General features: G+C 44.4%; 1 protein-coding gene across 3 annotated transcripts in view; it reads right to left on the bottom strand.

The window, feature by feature from the left end:
- Positions 1–18605, bottom strand: part of SOX5 (SRY-box transcription factor 5) — an 871788-nt gene that overhangs the window by 579321 nt on the left and 273862 nt on the right. The window lies entirely within an intron of this gene.

The following is an 18605-nucleotide window of genomic DNA, read 5'->3' as shown; positions in this document are numbered from 1 at the left end:
ACACACACACACACAACTTAAAACACACACACATATATATGCATAAACTATCATGTTTTGGCTGACAAAAGCATAAAAATCTATAAGTGAGAGTAGCCATCATTTATAATCATCAATATATTGTCTAATAAATTATAACTAATAACATTTTTATATCTATAAAATCGTTAAGCAAATCTCAGATTGTTAAGTACAAATTACTTATATACTTTTGTTTTGGTCCAGAGCACATCCTCCAGTGCTTAGGCAGCCATCTATCAAACCTTCTTTCCCCCTGGAACATGCAGTAGGGCAGGGTCATGGGGTGTGTTGTCATGTTGAGATCGTTTCCAGGGTGAACGTGGAAGTGACATCACACTGCTGTAAAATTCTGCGGAAATTCTGTTGAAAATAAATTCTACCGTAGCATGTTGACACTTTCAGGTTCACTCCTACACTTTATGTTACTTCCCTCCTCGCCAACCTACTGAATGGCACTAGAGGTCAGGAGCTTCTGGCAACCGTAGAGTCATCCATAGTTCTCTCATCTACCATTTTATCCTCACCTTGTACATTAGAGTGAACTGAGCAAATGTGAGTGGACTAAAGTCACCTGGTAGTCTCTGTGGTTTTGGCAAGAGTTGAATCTGGGTCTTCCCAGTTCTTGCTTAAGACTGTAACCAGTATACTACAACTGCAATCACACACACTAAGTAATGCACTTTAAATCCACTTTCCAATAGGATTTTACTGTGTAAACTGACAAAATCCAGTTGGAAAGTGCACTGAAAGTGCACTATTCAGTGTGTGTGATCACAGCCTACGTTGGCTCCCACTTCCTGAGAGTTTACAGGGAAAGCCAGAATAGCCAAAGCAAACATGACTGTCATATGAGAGCCAATGTGGTGAAATAGAAAAGAGGTGTGCTGAAAGATCTGGGAGACACAGGACACTGGGTGACTTTATAGAGTTGCCAGCCTCCAGGTAGGGCCTGGAGATCTCCTGCTTTTACAACTGACCTCCATATGGCAGAGATCAGCTCCCAGTCACACTCTCTCTGCCTGACCTACCTCGCAAGTGTGTAGGGCTGCCACGTCTGACTCAAGAAATATTTGGAGACTTCGGGGGTGGAGCCAGGAGCAAGGGGATGACAAGCACAACTGGACTCTGAAGGGCGTTGTGGAAATCACATTTAAAGGGACCGCACGCCTTTTAAATGCCTTCCCTCCATTTGGAATAATGAATATTAGGGGCACCTTCTTTGGGGGCTCATAGAATTGGACCCCCTGGTTCAATCTTTCTGAAACTTTGGGTGTGTTTTGAGAAGAAGCACCATATGCTATGCTGAAAAATTGGTGTCTCTACTTCAAAAACAGCTCCCCCAGAGCCCCAGATACCCACAGATCAATTCTCCATTATACCCTATGGGAATTGGTCTCAATGGGGAATAATGGAGTGCCCAGCAGACACCCCCCCCACTTTCTGATGACCCTGAAATGGGGGAAGGGCCTCCAAACAAGGGGATCCCCTGCCCCCAACTGGGAATTGGCAACCCTACACAGTGGTTGTGAGAAAATGGAGGGAAGGAGGTCCTTTGGATTCCCCTTGGGTATAAATGAAATAAATAACAAATAACGAGGTAAATAAATAATATAAACTATCAACCATAAAGCAATGCAGGGTCAAAACAGATAGGTGCCTTGGGATACATCCTCCTGGATCTTTTGTTCCCTTCCTCTTGCCAGGAAAGGCTGAGGACTGTCCTGATAGAAGGCAATATATTTAGCTCAAATGGGAAAGCGTTAAATCTCAGTGTGTCTTTGTTCCATTAACTCCATCCTGATTTAACACGCTTGGGTAGTGCTTGGCCAACAGAGGCAGCTATACAACCTATTCCTAAGCAAACATAGTTTTGTTTCCATAAACCATCTGGGGTGGCGAGGGCCACTTGCCTAGAGTAGCTTAACACACTTGGCCATTTTGAGAGGGAGAACTAAGAAACTTTTCTTCATGGCAGAATGGGGGGAAAAGTGCCCGTTTTTGTTTGGAGAGGGGGGGGAGACCGCCATCGAAGGAGAAGAGAAGTTTGGCCATGGTAGTTATTTTCATAATTCAGCTGAAGAAAAAAAAAATCACTGGCTACCCAAGGTTTTATTAAAACACACACCCACCCCTGTTATTTTTTCCCCCCTAAGGAGAGCAACAAAAGTGATACCATTCATAAACTTGGACAGAGTTTTCTTTCACATGCGTAGGGCCTCGCTGAAGCGGAGCCCTGAGAAAAATGGATAGAACGGAGTTTGCATACAGTGCTTGCGTATGTGTCCACCTCACAGACAGGCCTCCAGTATTCGCATGAGGGGCTCAAAACATTAGCCCTCAAATAAGCCACACTGAGGCAATCCTTAGCCATGCTGGAAGCTAAGTGGCGGTGATGATATTCACGGCTCTCCTCCATGCGTTCCACTAATCTCTCCCAGATGTATAATTAAGGCAAAAAGAAAAAGACAATTCTAAATTGTGAACAATGCTTTGGGGAAGCAACCATTCACACATTATATAGAAATAACTGGATTTGCTAGTCACTTTCTTTTTTTAAACTATGACACATTCATTCTTTTCACCAAGCGCTGGGGGGACCCCTCAGGTGAACTCCTAAAACTGTAATGTGTGGAAAAAGCCATTCATCCTCTATATATGGTTTGTTTATGAAAAGTGTCTTTTAAAAAAATACTACATTATTTTTGGGAAAGCCAGAGTCTGGTCTCGGGAGGGAAGAGAGTTTAGTGGAGTCCCTGCTCTGAAGATGCCATTTTCTCCAGGGGAACTGATCTCTGCAGCCAGGAGATCAGTCATAAGGATGCCAGTCTCCAAGTGAGACCTGGGGATCCTCTAGAGCAGGAGTGGCCAACGGTAGCTCTCCAGATGTTTTTTTTGCCTACAACTCCCATCAGCCCCAGCCATTGGCCATGCTGGCTGGGGCTGATGGGAGTTGTAGGCAAAAAAACATCTGGAGAGCTACCGTTGGCCATCCCTGGACTAGAATTTTAACTCATTTCCAGACAATAGAGATCAGATCCCCGGAAGGAAATGGATGGTTGGGAGGGTGGAGTCTATGGCATTGTACCCCACTTAGCTCCCTGCTCTTCCCAGACTCCATCCCCCCAAACTCTAGAAGTTTTCCAAAGTGGATCTGACAACCCTAACCCTTCATTTCCCCTGGGAGGCCTGGCAACCCTAATTCTCTGAAAACTGCCAGCCCCAATCGAAAGTTGGCAAAACTAGTTTTGGCAAGCCTATTGTGATATTGAGGTACATCGCCCAGAGCCCAGTGTCAGCCCCTACTCCCGCAGGGCTTTTTTTGTAGAAAAAGTCCAGCAGGAACTAATTTGCATGTCAGACCACACCCACTGATGGCACCATTGTTTCACACAGGGCTTTTTTTAAAGGAAAAGCAAGCTGGAACTTATTTGCATATTAGGCCACACACCCTGACACCAAGCCAGCCGGAACTACATTCCTATGCATTCCTGCTCAAAAAAGGCCCTGTCTATTAGAATTTCCCAATTCAGAACTGGCTTAGCTAGGCATTCGAGGCAAAATAAGTTTACGAGAGGGTCTCATTTCAAAAACTTTCAAAACCACTGCCTCAGAGTTCCCAAGCTGTTATGCTTCTTTAAACCAGTTCCTGGGGAGCACAGGCAGGATAACGTTATTGCAGTCTTCCTGCCTGTGGATTTCTTAGAGTAGCCAGGGGTGGAATTCTAGCAGGAGCTCCTTTGCATATTAGGCCACAAACCCCTGATGTAGCCAATCCTCCAAGAGCTTACAAGGCTCCTTTTTGTAAGCTCTTGGAGGACTGGCTACATCAGGGTGTGTGACCTAATATGCAAAGGAGCTCCTGCTAGAATTCCACCCCCGGAGGTAGCTCGTTGGCTTTTATTTATTTGCATTATATTTATATCCCGCCTATTCTATGCAGACTCAAGGTGGCTAACAACATAAAATACACAATAAACAATAAGCAATATTAAAACAATAAAACAATCAAATAAATTGCAATAGTGCTACTTCAGGCAGAGCATATAATATTTCCCTTTCCTTTGAACAGAATGCTGGAATTGATAAATCTGGCTCTTCTTATGTTCTTATCTGAATTGCTTTGTGCATGGAAGAGACCCTTGGAGGGCAGTATAACTCTCTCTACGCCCCAACCCATGATGCTCTGGCTCTCTTCCACTTTGAAGAGAAGCCCTCCTACGGAACACACTGAAGCATGCTCCTCTCTAGGTTCCAGCACATGGCATGATTTCTGATCCACTCACTCGAGGTCTAGAACAGGACAAGTTGTTGAAAAGCTTGACAAAGTTGTGAATGAACTGGCATCCATACAGCATGTGAAGAGACCAATGCTGGTCAGATAGCAAGAAAATGAGGTGGAAGGAAAAAGGTCTATACTGGCCACCAATTTAGGGTTACCATCCCCCAGTTGGGGGCAGGGGATCGCCTGGTTTGGAGGCCTTCCCCACACTTCAGGGTAATCAGAAAGTGGGCAGGGAGAGGGTTGGTGGTGATGATATTGGATTTATATCCCGCCCTCCACTCCGAATCTCAGAGCGGCTTACAATGTCTGCACGGCACTCCATTATGCCCTATGAAGACTGGTCCCCATAGAATATAATGGAGAATCCATGGGTATCTGGGTTGGGGCTGTTTTTTTAACTAGAGCCATCAAATTCTCAGCATAGCATAACCATCCTAAAATAACCATCAAATTTCAAAAAAAATTGGTCCGGGGGGGTCCAATTTTATGAGCCCCCAAAAGAAGGTGCCCCCCATCTTCCATTATTTCCAATGAAGGGAAGGCATTTAAAAGGTGTACGGTACCTTTAAATGTGATGGCCAGAACTCCCTTCGAAGCTCAATTGTGCTTGTCTCAACTTTGCTCCTGGCTCCACCCCCAAAGTCTCCTGGCTCCATTCCCAAAGTCCCCAGATATTTCCTGAGTCAGACCTACACCAATTAGGTTTGCCAGCTCTGAGTTGGGAAATTCCTGATGATTTGGGGGTTGAACCACGGAAGGGTGGAGTATGGAGAGGAGAGCGATCTTAGGGGGGTATAAAGCCATCCACTCCTCCCCCCCCCCCCCCGCCAAAGCTGCCATTTTCTTAGAGGAACTGGCATCTGGAGATGAGTTGCATCACTGGAAGATCTCTCAGGCTCTTTCTGGAAGCTGGCAATCCTATCTCTAATTGAGCTGCTCCATAATCCTGTGGAATGCGGTATGAGACATTGCACTCCAACAGGAAGCATGCATAGGATTGCAACAGCGTCACTAGCTGAGCACATTTTTGCACTCAGCGTGGAAAATATATTCACGTTTTCTTTATGTACACATTTATCAGTTGCTTTTCTCCACGCATGGAGCCTCCGAGTTACAACCCAACAATAAAATCTAATAAAATGTCAATTAAAAGAAGATAGCAAGCACATAAAATCTACTCAAACTAAGTAGAAAGTTACAACAGAAATTTATATACACCTCAAGCGATGGGGAAACACACTCAAGAACAGACTTATCAGTGAAAACAGCAAAGGGAGTAGTCAGACAAATCACTCTGAGCAGGGAATTCCAAAGTGGAATAAAGGTCTGCCCCGTGCGGAATGATTTTATTATTATTTTTTTAAATTAAATTGTTACCTGAGAACACACATTGCCTGTTTTCAGCAGTTTGTTTTAGAGAATGGACAAGATATCCATGTAGCATACTGCAGTAGAACCTCTGTCTCACATACACACACACCAAGGAAGGTTTAATTCATATCAGATTTAAATTGCCTCATATCGACTGCAGTCTTTCACACTTAAGTGAAAACAACTGACTACATTCAATTAGGTTTTTGTTGTTGTTGTTGTTTTAAAAGCAGGAATGCATAGGAACGCAGTTCTGGCTGGCACTATGTCAGAGGGTGTGGCCTAATATCCAAATGAGTTCCTGCCAGGCTTTTTCTACAAAAAAAGCACTGCGCAAAACAATGGTGGCCCCAGGGGTGAGGTCTAATATGCAAATGAGCCCTTGCTGGGGTTTTTTCTACAAAGAAAGCCCCGCGTTCAATGATTCTTAATCTTATAACCTCATGTCTTGGATATCACACTAAAGGTCCACGGCCCAGTAGGACCTCGGTAGCTCTCTTCTGCGGAGCTGAGAGTTTCAGCCCATTTTCAGATTGCAACAGCCTCTGGTTCAGCAGACGTTTTCTGGAATTCCCTCCCCAAGGAGATTTGACTGACCACATCTATCATAATCTTCTACCAGCAGTTGAAGACTGGTCTTTTGCTTTCTGCATTATTACTCACTGATTCTCATTCACCCATTTTCCCATTCATGTCTTTGTCTCTTGTTTTAATTGTGCATGTGTTTAATCTTGTTGTAATGTTTTGTTACATTTGCCATCTTGACGTCCTTAACCTGGGTGGAAAGGGGGTAGGGTTGCCAGCCTCCAGGTAGGGCCTGGAGATCTCCCGCTTTCACAACTGATCACCAGCTGGCAGAGGTCAGCTCTCCTGGAGGAAATGGCTGCTTTGAAGGGTGGACTCTATGGCATTGTACCATACTGAAGTTCCGGACCTTCCCAAACCACACCTTATTCTGGACCTACTCCCAAATTCTCCAGGTAGTTCCCAACACATAAGAACATAACAGAAGTCATGTTGGATCAGGCCAATGGCCCATCCAGTCCAATACTCTGCGTCACACAGTGGCCAAAAAAAAAACCCCAGGTGCCATCAGGAGGTCCATCAGTGGGGCCAGGACACTAGAAGCCCTCCCGCTGCTGCCCCCCCTCCAAGCACCAAGAATACAGAGCATCACTGCCCCAGACTGAGAGTTCCATCTATACCCTGTGGCTAATAGCCATTGATGGACCTCTGCTTCATATGTTTATCCAATCCCCTCTTGAAGCTGGCTATGCTTGCAGCCGCCACCACCTCCTGTGGCAGTGAATTCCATGTGTTAATCACCCTTTGGGTGAAGAAATACTTCCTTTTATCTGTTCTAACCTGACTGCTCAGCAATTTCATTGAATACCCACGAGTTCTTGTATTGTGAGAAAGATAGAAAAGGACTTCTTTCTCTGCCTTCTCCATCCCATGCATAAGCTTGTAAACCTCCATCATGTCACCCCTCAGTGGACGTTTCTCCAAGCTAAAAAGCCCCAAGCATTTTAACACAGACCTGGCAACCCTAAAAGAAGGCTTAGAATTTTCCCCCAATATATATATTTAATGTCCTTTCTAGGGAGTTCTTGTAGCAGGTACTGGGGAAGCAATATCATCTGTCCAAGACCTTGAAATACTGTGGCCAGTCAGGACAGACAATACTGACCTAGATAGGCCAATGGCCCAACTCTGTATAAGGCTTTTTCATATTCTGCATAAAACCTTTTGAGAAGTCTGAGCTCTTCTCTTTCAAAACCTCCCCTCTGACAGTTCTTCCTCTCACACACACACATTCAGTTTAGCTTTTTCTAAGGGAACAGAATCCTACTAATGCAGGGGTGTCAAACTCATTTGCTATGAGGGCCAGATCTTCACCTTGTCGGGTCGGGCCATGAGTGTCATAAAATGTAATGCCAGGTCAGGAAGATATAAACTTTATAAAGGACACAGACAAACACACTCAGCCTAATCCACTTCACTGACTAGCTGAGCCTCAGCCAACAGAAGGAAGAGAGGCTTGGCTCGGTAGCCCTGCTGTGCAATTGAGAGAGCCTGGCAAAGCTAGCTCTCCTTCCTCCCCAAGGGAGGAGCTTTGCTCTGTAGTTCCTGTGTGATTCAGCAAGCCTGACAAAGCAAGTTGTGATGCAGAAGGAAGCAAGAGGGAGAAGGAAGTAGATGACAGTGAGTTGCTCGCAGGCCTAGTAGGACCGCTCTGGGGGTTTCATTCGGCCCCCGGGCTGCATATTTGACACCCCTGTACTAATGCATTCTGCAATGGAAACGGATGCCCTGTCTTTCAGATAGGGTTGCCAACCTGCGCGTGGGACCTGGAGATCTCCTGGAACCACAACTGACCTCCAGACAACAGAGACCAGGTCCCCTGGAAAAACTGCTGCTTTAGAAGGTGGATTCTATACCATGCTAAAGAGCAGGGCTCTTTCTGTAGAAGAAACCCAGTGGGAACTCATTTGCATATTAGGCCACATCCCTAATATCTCTGTTGTTTCACACAGGACTTTTTTGGCAGAAAAAGCTCAGCAGGAACTCATTTGCATATCAGGCCACACCCCTGACACCAAGCCAGCCAGAACTGTGTTCCTGCTAAAAAAAAAAAAAGCCCTGTTAAAGACCATTACCAGGCTCCACCCCAAAATATTTAGAAATTTCCCAACCTAGAGATGGCAACTTTGCTTTCAGATATGTGTCAGTCCATCTTCTGCTGTTCACTTTCTGCCAGGAAGATGGCAAAGCCACCTACTATTGTAACATGGTCCTCCCCCACAAAAAAAACAAAACAACCACCACAGAAACTTGCTTTATTAAATCACTTCTCTGCAATCCTAAATACAGGGGTGGAATTCTAGCAGGAGCTCCTTTGCATATTTGGCCACACACCCCTGATGTAGCCAATCCTCCAAGAGCTTACAAGACTCTTAAGAATATAAGAGAAGCCATGTTAGATCTGGCCAATGGCTCATCCAGTCCAACACTCTGTGTCATACAGTTGCCAAAAAAAATTATAAATATATATCCACATATACACACTGTGGCTAATAGCCACTGATGGACCTCTGCTCCATATTTTTATCTAAACCCCTCTTGAAGGTGGCAATGCTTGTGGCCACCACCACCTCCTGTGGCAATGAATTCCACATGTTAATCACCCTTTGGTGAAGAAGTACTTCCTTTTATCCGTTTTAACCTGTCTGTACTTCCTTTTATCCGTTTTAACCTGTCTGCTCAGCAATTTCATCGAATGCCCACGAGTTCTTGTATTGTGAGAAAGGGAGAAAAGTACTTCATTATCTTGTAAACCTCTATCTTGTAAACCTCTTTTTTGTAAGCTCTTGGAGGATTGGCTACATCAGGGGTGTGTGGCCTAATATGCAAAGGATCTCCTGCTAGAATTCCACCCCCTGCCTAAATATATTATTCCTCCCCTCCCTCAACTTCCAGAAGTGAAAAATCGCTAATGTTCACATACTCGGGTATAACTCCTTGTGTGTTCTTCTTAAAAACTAGCCACTCAATGGTTGCTAAATTCATCTGAGCTTGTCACACGCTCAAGTCACTCGCAATAGCAGAAGCTATATTTTTCAACTCCATCAAGGCAGCTGGGGGAAGTAAAAAACCCGGAGTATCAGAAGCTGTAAATATCCCTGAACCTATCATTATTAATGATATTCCAAAGCCCCCTATTTTACATATTTGAGTAATTTAAGTATTATATTTCATCCTGCCAGAGCGAGACCTTTAGAGATTGTAATTGGACTGCTAGAAATCTGTAATTTGCAGTTCCTAGAAAGTTAAAATGGGAAATATGGCAAAGGGCGGACTATAGGATAAAAGAAGAGAGAGAGAGAGCAAGATGGCAGGAGACGCGATTTTCATTCCCTGGCTTCAAAGTCTGAAGACTTCCACCTCTTCATTTCTCTCTGTGAATAGTTTCACTCAGCGGGGAGAGGGGGGGAGTGAGTCGAGATGTTAAAATGTTCTGGGTTGGCCAGCTGGTAAAACATGGGTCGATAAATCAGTTTCTAATTTTGTAGCCTCTTTATTAGTTTTTTTTACATAAACAGTTTGCCGGTCAAAAATATTCTGTTAAAGTCCTTAACTGCAAATATTAGATGCTGCAGCCACAACACATGTGTATGCCTCTAATGCCCTGCATAAGCATAATTCAGAGACCAAACTCGGACAATTTCCCTTAATTGTTACCATTCCTAGGATCGAACAGATCCAAATGCTGTCTGAAAGAATTGCATTCAATTCATAAGAACCATGCCTTGTCTTCTTTGCTGCACAGGGCACTTCACACCCACACACATCACAATATTGTACATACTTATATAATCCGTTTCCAATTGCATAATAATACTGAGGCGAAAGAAAGCCTACCGATGTAGAAATGTCTTAAGATAAATGGGATCCATTTCTCAGGAGACACATAAACTTTACAAATGTGTTCTTCAAAGAATGGATAGACAGACTTTGGGCAGTGAGGAACTGCAACAGGGTCCAGGCAAATAGGCACGAAAAATCTCAGCTTGAGACCCTAGAGCAGGGGTGTCAAACATGCAGCCCAGGGGCCAAATCAGGCCCCCAGAGGGCTCCTATCAGGCCCGCTAGCAAATCACTGTCATTTGCTTCCCTATCAGGCCCGCTAGCAAATCACTGTCATTTGCTTCCTTCTCTCTCTCTTGCTTCCTTTTGCATCACAACTTGCTTTGCCAGGCTTGCTCAACTGCACAACAGCTACAGAGCAAAGCTCCTTGGGGAGGAAGTGCGGGAAGGAGAGCTTGCTTTGCCAGGCTCTCTCAATTGCACAGCAGAGCTACCAAGCCAAGCCTCTCTTCCTTCTGTGGGCTGAGGCTCAACAAGCCAGTGAGGTGGATTAGGCTGAGTGTGTGTTTGTCTGTGTCCTTTATAAAGTTTATATCTCCCTTGCCTGGCATTACATTTTATGACACACATGGCCCAGCCCGACAAGGTGAAGATCCGGTCCTCATAACAAACGAGTTTGACACCCCTGCCCTAGAGAGCCACTGCCTGTCTGAGTAGACAATACTGACTTTGATGGACCGAGGGTTTGATTCAGTATAAGGCAGCTTCATATATTCATATATCCAGTTCTGGCCGAAAATGGAAGCCAGGATACATGGGGTCAATGTGTATATTTATATACCTGTAATTAGGGATGCCAGCCTACAGATGGGACCAGGGGACTTCCCAGAGTTACGGCTCATCTCCAGACTGCCGAGATCAGTTTCCCTGGAGAAAATGAATGCTTTGCAGGGTTGAAACTACGGCATTGTACCCCATTGAGGTTCCTGTCCTCCCCAGGCTCCACACCGAAACTCCAGGAGTTTCCCAGCCTAATCTGGAAACCCTCCCCCCATCTCCCACCAGTGCTCTGGGGGGGGGGGGCGACAATGCAACAAATTAGCCATTGAACTGGCAATCCCTGGGAATCTCATATTCATTCAGTGGCTTTAAGAATTCCCTGCTCTCTCAAACTTCTGTCTCCAAGAGGGGGAGAATAATGCTCACTTAACATATAGGGTTATTGTAAGGATTACAAGTTAATGAATGAGAATCACTTTGAACACTTGAAAGCATTGCCCAAGTTATAAGTAATGATTATTACAAGAGCTCATTTGTCTTCTGCGTTCACGTCAATGCTCAGACTATAAGAAAAAAGGAATATATATATATATATATATATTTTCATAAATGTAAAGCATCCCATATGGCAAAACAGGCTATCAGCTGGATGGGAAACAAATCAAACAAATAGCATTTTATACTGAATGTGTTTTCATGTTCTCTCTCTCTATTGATTGTCTTTCTGTTTCCATGCTTTGCGAGAGCACAAACAATTCACAGACAGCCTGCAAGTTCAAACTGCCGAGCAGACAAAAACTTATGATGTGCAAGACCTCATGACGTCTCACCGAAGTATAAAAACTTCGGGGAAAGGGTGGGAGTGCCCGTCACGCTCCTGACAGCAAACACAGCCTGAACCTGGCAACGGTTCTGGAGGCAGCAAAATGCAGGAGTCGATTTTGCTTGCAATTCTGAAAGATAATGTTGCAGTCCTTCAGCTGTCTGCTCTACAGTAACCCTACTTGAGCAGCTTAAATTATCTGGTTGTATTTGGGGGGGGGGGGGGAGAGGTTCACAAAGTAACTGAAACTTAGGGCACGAGAAGATATTCTTTTATTTTAAAAAGTAAGGACTTGTTTTGACACTTTTCTTCAAGCACCCTGAAAGCCGATTCCTTTAATACCTTTTCCAAGGGAAATGAATAACCGTTCACGTACGAACCTTCGGTACTAAATGACTCCCCACCGCCACCAAGTTGGTGAAGATGAGAAGAAATAAAAGTCTACAACAGCTAGAAACCAGACAGTATTTCTAATTTAATCTGTAAATTGTGTCCGCCCAACTGTGTATATATTATTGAGTTATGTTCTTTTAATTGTATATTATTAAGCTACTGTTGTATTTTAACTGTTTTTATTACGACTATAATCAGCCCTGAGCCCACACGGGAAAGGGCAGAATATAAATCCACCAAATAAAATAAAAATTAAAAAATATTAACTCCCCAGACTCACTAGACACACCAAGGGTTGCCATCCCCCAGATGGGGCCTGGAGATCTCCCATAATTGTAATTAATTTCCAAACCACAGAGTTCAGTTGCTCTGGAAAAATGAATGCTTTGGAGGGTGGTCTTTATACTCTACTGAAGTTTCTCCCCCCCCCCCAAAGCCTACCCACTACACCCCCAAACCTCCAGCAATTTCCCAATTGAAAGCTGGCAATCCTATCCTATAGCAGTAGAAAAAAGCAAGAGTCCAGTAGGACCTTAAAAACTAGCAAAATTTGTGGCAGGGGATGAGCTTTTGTGAGGCACTGCTCACTCCTTTTGATACCACTTCTTCAGATATCAGTACCTGAAACTAGCGGCAATTTAACCTACATCTCCTAGAAAACTGGATACTCTACAACAGGGCTTTTTTTGGTAGAAAAAGCCCAGCAGGAACTCATTTGCATATTAGGCCACACCCCCTGACATCACAATTGTTTCACACAGGGCTTTGCTGTAGTAAAAGCCCAGCAGGATCTCATTTGCATATCAGGCCGGCCGGATCTGTGTTCCTGTACATTCCTGTTCAAAAAAAGCCCTGGATGTCAGTCCTCTCTAGGAATCTCCAAAAACACTGTGGTTTTACTGCTGGCACTTTGTCTTCTAAATCAGTAAGAGCAACACAACACAGTTGGAGTCCAGTAGCACCTTTAAGACCAGCAAAGTTTTATTCAGAATGTAAGCTTCCGTGATTTTGCTCTACAACTTAATTCAAAGTTACCCATTCTATTAAGGAACATTATCTGAACTGCATGGATCACTCTTGCACACTACAAAAGCTGGAGTCCCGCCCCCCCCCCAAATACTGGTATTAAAACATAAGATTTATGTTACCAATTTTATAGTTCAACCAATTGCTGTACAAAATGTGCTGTAAGAAACAAACAAAATGGAGGGAGCTAGGGGAAAAAACCAGGTGCAAAACAGAAACACTCATGATGCATGTATTTGAAATCATTGCCTGCCTCTACGTAGCAACTCTGGAGTTCCTTGGAGGTCTCCCATCCAACTATTAACCAGGGCTTACCCTGCTTAACTTCCAAGATTTTATGAGATTAGGCTAGCCTGGGCATCTAGGTTAGGATTCCCCAACATTAAATGTAATCCCCTGTGCAAGCACCAGTCATTTTCAACTCTGAGGTGATGTTGCTTTCACAACGTTTTCACGGCAGACTTTTTATGGGGTGGTTTTGCCATTGCCTTCCCCAGTCATCTACACTTTTCCCCCAGTAAGCTGGGGACTCATTTTACCAACCTCGGAAGGATGGAAGGCTGAGTCAACCTGGAGCCGGTTACCTGAACCAGCTTCCGCTGGGATCGAACTCAGCAGAGGGCTCCGACTGCAGTACTGCAGCTTTACCACTCTGCGCCATGGGGCTCTTTCCTCAACATTAACCAGATTTTAAAAAGTGACACAAATGAATTTTTACATGTTGACATTTTGAGCTACCCCGTGTACCCCAACCTAACCCATAAAATAGCATATGCCATGTTGACTACAAGGACTGACGGGAGATGCCAAAGCCCCCAGGTAAAGACATTCACCTCTCCTCCGACTGCCTAAATTAAATTTGAACATCTTAGAAAAACAAATAAAATGGCTTGCCAAGGTCCACAGTAACCAGATTCTCCTTTCTCCAGAGTTAAGTCTCCTTAGTCCCTGCCCGCTGGCCTGAGCCACCATCAATGCATGAAGCAACAGTAACACAGAGAGAGTTTTCTGAGTGTTCAGCCCTCACTTATGGACCTCCATTTGCCCACCAGTAGCAGGGATGCTAGCTTCCAGGTGGGACCTGGGGATCCTCCGGTATTACAGCTCACCTCCAGACAACAAGTGTAAATGACCGGGGAAGGCAATGGCAAACCACTCCGTAAAAAGTCTGCCATGAAAACGTTGTGAAAGCAACGGCACCCCAGAGTCGGAAATGACTGGTGCTTGCACAGGGGACCTTTCCTTTTTTCCCCAGACAACAAAGATTATTGTCCCCGGGTGGAGGGGGGGAAGGATGCTTTGGAGGGTGGACTGTGTGGCATTGAACCTCACTGTCCTCCCCAGGCTCCATTCCCAAATCTCCAAGAGTTTCCCAGCCTGGATCTGGCAACCTGCTACCCCCTGCTGGTGGCCAGGGGTGACCAGGCAACCTACCCAGTAGGAAAGTAATGGCAGACGTCTTGTAAAATCTGTGTCACGTGGGGCACTGCTGGCCATCCTGAAGACAGCATTCATGCGCAAGCACCTTGTTTTGAGATGCTGCTGCTGAAACAGGGTTGTTCGCACTATAATTTGCACAATTTTGCAGCTCAAAAACAGGCCACAATCACCATGGAAAACCACGGTGACCACTTAAGCCAGAAGTGCTGATTTTAACCAACGGTGTCTTTGTCCAGGTGCTTCCCAATTATGAATGCAAGGCATACGTTTGTGCTATTGCATGCTCCTAAGATGCTTCCACATTTCCTAGATGCTCATTACATCAGGTCCTGTAAGAATCTAGAAGCACTGTAAGACTTGTTGTTTGAGAACTTGGGAGTCAAGCCGGTGTGGAGTAATTTGGGGAAGAAGCAAGACTGAAGGCGAAAGAAACATGGGCTTGAACCCCAACCTAGATCCCTGTGCAGGAATTCCCAAGCAAGAAGTACTAGAAGCAAGTCAAACTTATGAGCCACATAGAATAAACATCAGATGTCTGAGAGCTGCAAGACACAAACAACACATGTTTGAGAGCCACAAGACATGAACATCAGATGTTTGAGAGCTACAAGACAGATGGAAGGAAGGAAGGAAGGAAGGAAGGAAGGAAGGAAGGAAGGAAGGAAGGAAGGAAGGAAGGAAGGAAGGAAGGAAGGAAGGAAGGAAGGAAGGAAGGAAGGAAGGAAATGGGGGAAGGAGAAGGGAGGGAAATGTGGAAATAAAGCAACTTTGACTTTAAATGCCTTCTTTAAGCCAGCCAACGGGTTAGCGGGGGCTTTGAGAGCCACATTATATGTGTGAAAGAGCCACATGTGGCTCCAGTGCCACAGTTTGGTCACCCCTGTACTCAGTGATAGAGCATCCACTCGGCATGCAGAAGGTCCCAGGTTCAATCCCCAGCATCTCCGGCTAAAAAGGGTCCAGATGACATAAAAGACCGGAGATCTAGAGAGCCACTTCTGGTCTAAGTAGACAGTACTGACCTTTATGGTCCAATCAATGGTTGAATTCAGTATAAGGCAGTTTACAGCATCGCTAAGCACTCAGCCCAGCAACATACTACAGAGGGAAATTCAGCAGAAATATAACAGATGCAAAAGAAAAAAAGATCAGAGAAGCTGCTGAAATTTTCAAGAGGCGCTCTCTACAGAATATGCCATGCCAATCAAAGGCATCACTGTCACGGAACGGAATTACACACATACTCTTTCTGCCCGTTTTTTGTTTGTTTGTTTTCCATCGAGGACAGAGAAGGAGGAATATGCATCATCGCTGCAGAAGTACAGTCGGCAGGACCTTGTGCATAAAATAGGCAGCAGCTGTCCGTGGCATGAAGGTGCACCCAAACAAAATTGCACAAAGATTGACAGTGGAACCTTGGATGGATGCAGAACGGAAAACTCCAAACGGCAAAACGACAGAAGACGTACAGAACGAAAGGAGAGAGATTGACTCGATGGTAAAACTAGGCAAGCTGATCAGAGGAGGGGAAGTTGCCCGAGGACATCTTCCTGATCCCCAACAAATACAACAGACAGGGAGGTTCTGGGCGTGTCACAGAAAGCCAGAAAGAAATTCCCCTGAACTGTTCGCCATCGACGCAGGTTCTCTCGCCCACCACCTCGAACTCTAGCAAGCTCTGACGCTTCATAAGGGAGAAATCTTTCTGAAACGGTTAGTAAGCGGTATGCTTCCCCCTGCACGCTCTCACAGAACGTCTTTTCAAAGCACATGAGCCTTTTTCTTGCATTCTCTATTGCCAATTAAAAAGCCAGAAACTTTTCAGCAGTAGCAGTCCTACTGGGGCACTGACAATTAGCCCCAATTTGCCAGGAGCTGTATGGCAAAGAAGCACTGTTCACTGTTTGCGGTGGCTACAAAGTCCTGCAAGCACGTTATCTTTCGCCTTTACAGCGAGAAACCGAGACTTGTATCCACAACCGTAGCAGATTTCTCCCCCTTGCCAAATCTCCCGCGTTCTGCTAAATACTTGAAAGCAACTTTTAGCCAAAAGGGACAACAGGTTGACAGTTCGATTCCTACAGCCTCAACGTTCCTACAAAAAGACGAGCTATGCACAAATATTTGGATGCAGTCCCATTAAAATAAGTAGCTTGAAACAGACACCAGATAGTGAGTTAATCTTGCACTTTATACCGTTCTGCAAACATGCAAAGTGCCGTACATTAAGAACACCACACCACTGAAGCCTGCCGAACAGATCAGCGGATGGATGTCAGCATCCTGTTTCTAGCACTGGAGAAGACAGATGCCAACAATCAGGGGCCTAACAGCAACAGCCCTTCCCAGTTGCTTGCATTCAGAGGTATACTGCCCCTGGTTGTGGAAGTTCTATTTAGCTGCCATGAATACTAGTGAACGATGGACCTAAATGATTCGAGAAGTTGTCTGATCTCTTTTTAAAGCAACCTCTTTTAAGAACTGCTGTATTTGGTGCCAGTGAATCCACAAGCATTGTGTGCACTTTACTCTAAATGCTAAGGCCTCATACTGAATACTACAGAAGAGGGAAAAAGCCTGAATATTAGTCAAAACCATGGAGTTTGTCCTCTAAACCAGGGGTGGCCAACAGTAGCTCTCCAGACGTTTTTTGCCTACAACTCCCATCAGCCCCAGCCAGCATAACCAATGGCTGAGGCTGATGGGAGTTGTAAGCAAAAAACATCTGGAGAGCTACCGTTGGCCACCCCTGCTCTAAACTACACCAGCTCTGAAGCACGAACACCACGGTGGGTCCACAATTCAGACTGCCCACTAGGAAAATGCATACACAAACCTCAACAAAACACACACACACACAAAAAGGGGGAATCTACCCACAGAACATCAGTGTTCACCATGAAGCAAACATTTATCAAGACTTCAAAACTAAAGGATTTTCCTTATAGGTGGTATAAAATGCAACAAACAATATTTCATTGCCCAAATTTAACGTGCTCCCCAGAACAACAACAACAACAAAAACATATAGAGCTATGGAACATTCCACAATGCCGAGAAGAGTACAACTGCATTTTTTTTAATCCAAGGATCTTCAGCCAGAATTTGTGAATTCCCCAAATGCAGGATTTTTTTAAAAAAAAAATAATGCTTACTCTGAAATATTTTAACAATTTGAAAAGCCAAGATGCCCTCAATAAAAGAAAGACGGACTAAGATTAGATAGATGATGAGGATGAAGACAGATGAAGATTAGATAGATAGATAGATAGATAGATAGATAGATAGATAGATAGATAGATAGATAGATAGATAGGGATGAGGATGGAGAGAGAGAGAGAGAGAGAGAGAGAGAGAGAGAGAGAGAGAGAGAGAGAGAGATAGATAGATAGATAGATAGATAGATAGATAGATAGATAGATAGATAGATAGATAGATAGATAGATAGATGATAGATAGGGATGAGGATGGAGAGAGAGAGAGATAGATAGATAGATAGATAGATAGATAGATAGATAGATAGATAGATAGATAGATAGATAGATAGATAGATAGATTGATAGATAGATAGATAGATAAGGATGAGGATGGAGAGAGAGATAGATAGATAGATAAGGATGAGGATGGAGAGAGAGAGAGAGAGAGAGATATTTGATTATTGCTGTGGAGAAGCAAGCCCAAGCAAAGATGCTTAAATAAATTAATATTTACACTTTGCAATCTTTATGGATCTATGAAAATGAACCTATGGACCACAGTTCCAACCAAAGAAAGTAGTGCATCCACCAATGCATTAGCAACTCACATCCCGTGGCATCACACAGCTGTTGTGAGCCAACTCGGGACTTTGCACAAGTACAAATTTGTGTCCTGGCGGTAGTGCATCAGCAAAAGGGACTGGATCCTTAACTGCATGTTACAGATTGTGCAAAAAAAAAAAAAATCTGTTTCGTGGTATAGATTAGTCTGTGAAAAGACTGGGCAGGGGGGTGCTATGTCCTGAAGTAATTTTTGACCACCCTAGGACAAATGGTGCAGTGCACATCTCTGTGCACCTAATAACCTTTTCTAATGGGATTTTGTACATTCATGGTGACATTG

Source organism: Heteronotia binoei, chromosome 8 (genome assembly GCF_032191835.1).
Source record: "Heteronotia binoei isolate CCM8104 ecotype False Entrance Well chromosome 8, APGP_CSIRO_Hbin_v1, whole genome shotgun sequence".
NCBI lineage: Eukaryota > Metazoa > Chordata > Lepidosauria > Squamata > Gekkonidae > Heteronotia > Heteronotia binoei.
This window is presented reverse-complemented; position numbering and strand designations above follow the sequence as displayed.